The sequence below is a fragment of the Physeter macrocephalus genome, chromosome 6 (assembly GCF_002837175.3).
Source record: "Physeter macrocephalus isolate SW-GA chromosome 6, ASM283717v5, whole genome shotgun sequence".
In the NCBI taxonomy this organism is placed as follows: Eukaryota; Metazoa; Chordata; class Mammalia; order Artiodactyla; family Physeteridae; genus Physeter; species Physeter macrocephalus.
The window spans coordinates 60,220,034-60,228,497 of record NC_041219.1 but is presented as its reverse complement, the minus strand read 5'-3'; positions in this window follow the sequence as shown (position 1 = coordinate 60,228,497).

Sequence of the window (8,464 nt, the reverse complement as noted above, 5' to 3'; positions counted from 1 at the left end):
TCTCCCTCCCTCCCACCGTCCCTATCCCACCCCTCTCGTGGTCACAAAGCACAGAGGTGATCTCCCTGTGCTATGCGGCAGCTTCCCACTAGCTATCTAATTTACATTTGGTAGTGCATATATGTCCCTGCCACTCTCTCACTTCGTCACAGCTTACCCTTCCCCCTCCCCATGTCCTCAAGTCCATGCTCTAGTAGGTCTGTGTTTTATTCCCGTCCTACCACTAATCTCTTCATGACATTTTTTTTTCTTAGATTCCATATATATGTGTTAGCATACGGTATTTGTTTTTCTCCTTCTGACTTACTTCACTCTGTATGACAGACTCCAGGTCTATCCACCTCATTACAAATAACTCAGTTTCATTTCTTTTTATGGCTCAGTAATATTCCATTGTATATATGTGCCACATCTGATGTTAATTTCTAATTTTATTCCCTTGTCAGAGAACGTGCTGAATAATTTTACTTCCTTAAAATTTGTTGAGCATTATTTTGGTTTTATGGATCATGATATGGTCTATCACGTAGCATGTTCTATGAGCTCTTACAAATATTTCTGCTCTTGTTGGGTGGACTGTTCTATAAATGTCAACAAGATTCTGTTGATTGATGTTGTTGTCAAGTTTTCCTATATTCTTGCACCAACAGACTATCTATCCATCTAGACCCACTGGTTTGTCCTCCATCAACATGTAGTGCTGAGTTTTGGGGGAGACAAAGGAAACCTTCAAAGCTATATACTGACTGAGTTTATCAAAAGATGTGGTTTCAAATTGGGAGATTGGGATTGACATATATACACTAATATGTATAAAATAGATAACTAATAAGAGCCTGTTGTATAATTAAATAAATAAAATAAAATTCAGAAATTCAAAAAAAAAAAGATGTGGTTTCAGCCAGACTGAGTGAAGGGGCAAGATCTTAGCACCTTCCCCACTTTGAAACTTGTCTTGTGAACTCATGTAGACCTAAGCTAAACCTATCTTAACTCCTTCAAAAATTTAAGAAACTGGGTTAGGCAAAAATATAAAATGATAAAATATAAATATAAAAAATATAAAATATAAAATGATAAAAATTGTATGGAAAAAAAGTAAAGAAATATGGTATTACTAACTTAGGGACTTTTTAATCTTTAAGGTTTCTTGCATAAGTGAAAAATACATTAAGTGCCAATGTTCTCAGCATTGTTTTAAACCTTCACACCAATCCTGGCTAGTAGCTTTTGTTGCCATTTAGGAAATGAGAAAGTTGTGGATCCAGGTCACACAGATTCACTAGTAGGCTCAAACCCACGGAAATGGAGAAGACAGAGAGAAAGAGTCTGGGAATCAGAAGATCTGGGTTCAGATCCAAAGTTCTCATCATCTTTAATCTCAAGCCACTCACTCAGCAGTGGGGTTTTCATGTCTGGCTGAAAGGAAAAACGTTGTGTGGATCAGTGGTTTTCAACTGGGGGTCAGGGTGAAGTAATTGCAGAGTTTTCCCCAGCTCTCCCTCAACTTTAGTATGCCATTATCCTTTTGTAAGTGCCTCTGTCAAGATCACTTCTAGGGATGGCACCAAAGAACTATATTTCACTGGCTGATATTCGTAATCTGTCTGCACATAATTGTAGGGGAAATGATAGCAGAGGCAACAGCCAATGTAGAGTGTTCCAAGCGTGTGGCAACAAACAGGAACAGGCAACGGAGAAGCTGAATGAGGATTGGACAATTTGCTCACTTAGTGTCAGTTTAGAAGTGTGTTTAGGAACTTCCCTGGTGGCGCAGTGTTTAAAAATCTGCTTGCCAATGCAGGGGACACCGGTTCGAGCCCTGGCCTAGGAAGATCCCACATTCCCCCGGAGCAACTAAGCCCGTGCACCACAACTACTGAGCCTGCGTTCTAGAGCCCGTGAGCTACAACTACTGAGAATGCGTGCCACAACTACTGAAGTCCGCGCACGTGGAGCCCATGCTCCGCAACAAGAGAAGACACCACAGTGAGAAGCCCGCGCACCGCAACGAAGGGTAGCCCCGGCTCGCCGCTAGAGGGAGCCCGCGCGCAGCAACGAAGACCCAACGCAGCCAAAAATAAATACATACATAAAATTCAGTTTTGGAAAAAAAGAAGTGTGTTTAAACTGTGATATGAGACCATTTTTGACAAGTATAGTTTGAGATAACTCTGAAGTTGCTGAAGTTAAAATGTACTAGTGACGGTTAAGAACTACTGAAGTCATTTTCTTGACGGACTCTGAACTTTTCTTTTTCCCTCCACTTTTCCTTTGCTTAGTCCTTCCGCTCCTCTTCCTTCTTTTAAGACAGTCATTTTAAGGTTCAGTTACTGCTGGTGTCACATCCTTTACAAATATGACCATAGTCGGGAGGTTGCAGATGAACCACGGGAAGAGTTTTCCAATGCTTTCAATCTGGATTCCCTTTCCAATCTTATTCATCACAATGTCCCAGTTTGTGTACTTATAACTTAGAGTGGTCAGAGGTTTGTTTGCTTGTTTCCCTACCACAACCTTCAGGGATAAATTTCCTGATGTTAATAAAGAAATAAGAAAAGACTCAGTTGTACAGTTTTTCTCATTATACTATGCTAGTGGTTTCAAATGAAGTTATTTAAATTTCAGATACTATAGGTACCATTGAGAATAGTTGTCTCTGTTCTTTCAGTCATTCAGTCTAATTTTAAAAATTGATTTAAGTCAATTTTTAAAAATGAGTGTGCAAGTCACTTTACAGTACATCTGAAACTAACACATCGTAAATCAACTGAACTTCAATTTAAAATAAATAAATAAATAAATAACTAAAAATGAGTGTGCATCCCAATGCATGCATTTTTAAATAAAAAACTCTGTATGGGGCTTCCCTGGTGGCGCAGTGGTTGAGAGTCCGCCTGCCGATGCAGGGAACACGGGTTCGTGCCCCGGTCCGGGAAGATCCCACATGCCGCGGAGCGGCTGGGCCCGTGAGCCATGGCCGCTGAGCCTGCGCGTCCGGAGCCTGTGCTCCGCAATGGGAGAGGCCACAGCAGTGAGAGGCCCGCGTACCGCAAAAAAAAAAAAAAAAAAAACAACTCTGTATGTATTTGTATGTACTTATAGTACCTGTTATAAAACATAAAAAAGAAATTAAAAATGAGACAAGATAGCATGCAGAAAATGTTTATTAATGTAACAAACTTCTTACTATGATATTTTAATAATAACTAGTAAAGTGATTTAAATTGTTTTATTATTTGTAAAAGTATTGGCTTAATATTTTGTGATATGTGATTTGAAAATATGTTTTATATGTTCTCTTTGATCTGATAGTTGATTTCAGTGGCTGTAATAGCTGAAAAAAATGTATGGGTCCAAATGGAAGAAAAGCATTTTGCTTCTATCATGATATATTTCAATTCCATCTACCAACTATTTAAATGTTTTGTAGGAATTTGCATAGAAAATGTTCATCTATCTGGTAACAAAACAGTTATGTAAACTAGTTAGAAATTGTTACATAATAATTGCTTTCAAAGTGGAAACTATTCATTTATATAATTTTTAGAGAGGTTAGAAATTTTAAAAAGTTTTAGAAATATATAAATATGAGAGAATTCAGAGGTGAAAAATATATCATTTCAGCAACAAGATAATGAATAATAACATCTCCCAAAATCCATTTTCCACTCCCATAGCAAGGGTTCTTTTCAAAAAAGTTCAATTTTTACACATTGTGAAAATATCACTTTTACCTTGAAGGTGTTCATCTTTTCTACAACTATCTGCTAGCATACTCCTGTCAGTCACTCAACAGAGAAAAAACAGCAAATTTAGGAGACCTGCCTCATATAAAAGAAAAGTGGATAATATTTTAAATGTGACAATTCTCTTAAGTATACAGATGCATCTATATAGGACAATTTAAATTATTACTTCTCATTTCAAGGTATTGCCAGGATTATACTATTTAATAGTTTTGATTTTACAAAATAAACCACATGATATCATTATAGATTGCATTATGTTAAACATGTATAAACAAATGTAAGTTATCACCCCCTTTTTTCACGTAATTGCAATTCTTTTCTCAGGATACCTCATTCTCCATACGTGACACGTGACCCTCTGACATGCAGATTCAGTGAGTATTCCATTGTCACTCTTTTATATAAAAATACGGTGAATTTTAGTGAGAAAGTTTACTTTCATATACTTCAAGATAAAAACATAAGCAAATCTTCGTATTTTCCTCACAATTTACATATATCTCACTAATGTATCCTATGTACCGAGCACTATATAGATTATCTTTTACCTTTACTGCAAGACTTTTTATTTCCCTTTTATTTATGTGGAGAACAGTGGCTCTGAAAAAGTGGTATGCCTGCATTTCTCAGGGTAATTCATTCTAGCTGCTGTAACAAACCATCGTAAATTTCAGTGGCTTACTATAATACACTTTTTTCTTATGGACGCTTTTGGCTGAGTGGTTTCCATGGGCACTTTTCCTCCCAGTGGTTCTTAGGAATAAAATCTCTTTCCATGCTATGGGTCTGTTGTCTTTAATACATGGTTTCAGCTTGTCCTGCTGTCATCCAGCCAGTAGATGGGGAAACGAGAAGATGTCTCCTGGGCTATGGTCCTCACGGCTCTGAAGAGGTAGGGGGAAATGTCGGTATATATAAGATATTAGTGAAGGGGGTACGTGCAGTCAAGCTCACATTTTGGCAGAGGGTTACTGCTAGTCCCGGGGAGCAGATGCCTCCATGAATGATTTTAGTGCTTTTCCACATATCAGAAGATGCGAATTGGGCTCATAAAATCTCCTCCTGAAAATATCTAACTATCTGAAGGCCTGTTCTGCCAGTTTTTCCCAGAGCACAGAGTGCCTCATTCCTGATCTCCACCCTGAACCCCTTTTAAGCTGTGTTGAAGGTCAGGGATTGCTGTGGCTAGTAACTTCATCCTTGTAGAACCAGATGGCAAGTGACAATTTTTAGTTGGCAACATCTACTGTTCTTTCAATTCCTGAGACGCCCCATTTAGGTGGGGGGCATTGCTGCAGCGAGTCTATCGCTGACTCTGTTTACAGCTTACATCATTGTTCTGTTTCCATGTGCCATGCAAACCTTCTTTGTAAGCCTCGGGGCCTGTGAAGCTGTGAATGGTCCCCTGCTGCCCCCCTATGGTGAAGTTGGATTGTTTTCAGATAAAGTTGGAAGAATCCATTTGCCTGGCTTTCGTGTTAACTTCCTTTGAAACAGTTCCAAAGCAACGCTACCCAAAGTCTATCATAGTTTTTTGGCTTTGTTTCATTTTTCTGTTTTGTGAAATAACTCTCGCAGTTGTACTTACGGTCGCCTTTCCTGAGGCTCAGTTATGTTATGAGGTCTAGGCCAAAGGGCTTTAAGAGACAGACACAACGCTGAACATCATTCTATTCTTGTCATTGGGCAAAGCCTTCTTGCTCTGACTCTTTCCTTATAATTAACAATTTTCTAGGGCTTTCTCCATGCCTCACGTAAACAGATTTCAGGAGGGTCCACCCCACCAGTCTTCAAGCTGGAATTCCTCCTCACATTTGTAGAATCCAACAGAATACACTAAATAACACAGGAACGAGTGTTGTTGTAGGAATTTAGAGGATCTGGTAGAGGTGTCTATGGACTAAACTGCAGAATGAAGAGGTTCCCAGTATATATTTCAGTGTGACCTCTTGCTGTTCAGTACTTAACATTGGCAGAGTGGAAAATGGGCATATTCAATAAATGCTGATTGAACGAATGGCGAGGCAGAAATAGCCATCCGGCAGGGAAGGATGGACTGAAGCGTTGCTGAAAATGACTAAGAGGGACAGAAATTTGAGACAGAGGTAATAATTGAAATTATAAGGGAATGAACACTTGGAGAGAAAAGAGAAATAAGGGCTATTTAGACACCTTATTCATGCATATATGTGTGGGACCAGTGATACATATATGCCTCCTGTTTATATCTTCTGTTTAAGATTCTCTATCTAGCATGTATGTAGGTGTTTCTGTGTCTGTGCAGTTATTTCCAGAGTTTTCTCTATCTCAGAAATTTTTAAAATTCATCATTTATTTGAATTGTTTATTAAAATTGGAGAATAAACTTTTGAATCCCCCTTTGTTCTATCTGTATATATTTTTAAAAATTTCTAGGTCCTAGAGGTTATTACTTTTATGACTGCAGTGGGTCCTTTACAAAAACTAGATTTTTAAACACAATTCTGTGTATCAGAATGGGTATCTAGCAGTATGTTGGATGCTGCAGGAATTACAAAAATGAGTAAGCCATGGTCTCTGCCTTCAAGGAGATCAGGGTTCTTGGGGAAGTAGAGTAGGAGATTACATAATATAAAGCTCAGATCAGTTCATGTGTCTTGTATTCATCAATTATGAATAAAGGATGGGAAGAAAATTTGACTGATGAGACTTCATCCGTTCTTTTTTTAAAATTGAGGTAAAATTCCCATAACAGAATTCACCGTCAGCCATTCTTAAATGTACAATTCAGTGGCATTCAGTACAGTTCATCCTATTTTAAAAGAGATCTGAAGGAAATAAAACTGTGACTAGCAGAGACTAGAGGACTGAAGTACCTCAGTCTCTAAATGTGCCACATCACGTGGCACCCAAATTCTTTCTGTTCTAATGATGCCCAATTTCTGCTTGGTTTGTTAACAGTGCTGAGCAAACTGGTCATCTATTCAATCTGTGACCTATATTTCTTGAATAGAACGTGTATTAGGTGTTAGTATCTAATCTGGAATTCTCCCAGCTGTGTATTTTCTTCAGTGTCTCCTATGATTATAAAATCCATGTGGGGGGACTTCCCTGGTGGCACAATGGTTAAGAATCCTCCTGCCAATGCAGGGGACACGGGTTCGAGCCCTGGAAAGATCCCACATGCCGCAGAGCAACTAAGCCTACTGAGCCCACATTCCACAAATAATACTGGAGCCCGTGTGCCTAGAGCCCGTGCTCCGCAACGAGAGAGGCCACCACAATGAGAAGCCCGCGCACAGAAATGAAGAACAGCCCCAGCTCGCTGCAACTAGAGAAAGCCCAGGCGCAGCGACAAAGACCCAACGCAGCCATAAATAAATAGATAGATAGATAAATAAATAAAATTTTTAAAAAGTTAACATAGGGCTTCCCTGGTGGCGCAGTGGTTGAGAGTCCGCGAGTCCGCCTGCCGATGCAGGGGACACGGGTTCGCGCCCCGGTCCGGGAGGATCCCACGTGCCGCGGAGCGGCTGGGCCCGTGAGCCGTGGCCGCTGAGCCTGCGCGTCCGGAGCCTGCGCTCCGCAACGGGAGGGGCCACAGCAGGGAGAGGCCCGCGTACCGCAAAACAAAACAAAACAAAAAGCATTTGTGAATGATTGATTACCTACTCCTGGGATTTTTATTTTCACGTGTCCCATATCTAGTGCCTCATGTCATAGCAGTGCTCAATATAATCTGGTGCACCCAGTAAAGACTTGGGGTTGCGATTGTCCCTGGAGCTAAAGTCAAATCCTGACCTGAGCACCAATGAAGGCAGCTGTTACTGGGTCGCACAGGAGGTGGCGCTGTTGCGCTTTATCATGACTATCATTTCACCTGGACAGGCGTCTCCTTTATACCGGTCTAGCAATCGCTAGTGAAGGAGATGAATAAGTTGATCAGCAACAAGTCCAGCGTTTACAGTTTCGGCAGAGGTTTCCTGCTGGTTCATGTGTGGTGAGTCCCGGAAACCTCAGCGCCCGCAGGCTTTCCTTTGTGGGGAACCCGCCCAAACTCCATCCTTTGCTGGCAGCCACGCCCCACAGTGGGAAGGAGGGACTGAAAAGCATTTCCTTGAGGACGGCACAGCTTGCCCTTCCCAAAACCGTCTTTTTTTTTTTTTTCCTGGCTGGGCCCGTTTCATCTGAAATCCAGAGTGACCGGAGGAAGGACACGGTAGTAAAAAGGATTTGGGGGTACTAAGGGTGGGAGGGGGATGGCAGTGATGCAGCTCTGGGTGGACTTTGATGTTTGGGAAGAAAAAAAGGGAGGCGGCCGAAAGTGGGATGGTTGCGAGTGGCTGTTTCTATTTTATGTGAACAGCGATCACCAGGTGAATGAATCTGTATTTCTTTGGAACAAGCATCTCGTGGGTTTTGTCTTCTGTCTTTTTTTAAGGAGAGGTTAAACTTGCCTCAGCAATTTTGGCAAGGACAGAGGCAGCCAGAAAGCGAAGTGATGAGGGTTCTCTGTGTATTACTGGAGAGGAGGCCATCAGGAGAGGGGAGATATATAGAAACAAGCATGTACAGGAATTACAGTACTTGTCACAGGACAATACAGTCGTTCAGACGTGCTGCCTTGGGCTCCCTGCTGTCAGCTTCAGTTCCTCATCTCTTATGCATAATTTAAAACGTAATTACCTCACGGGGTTGTTGTGATATTTAAATGAGATGAGATAATATCTGTA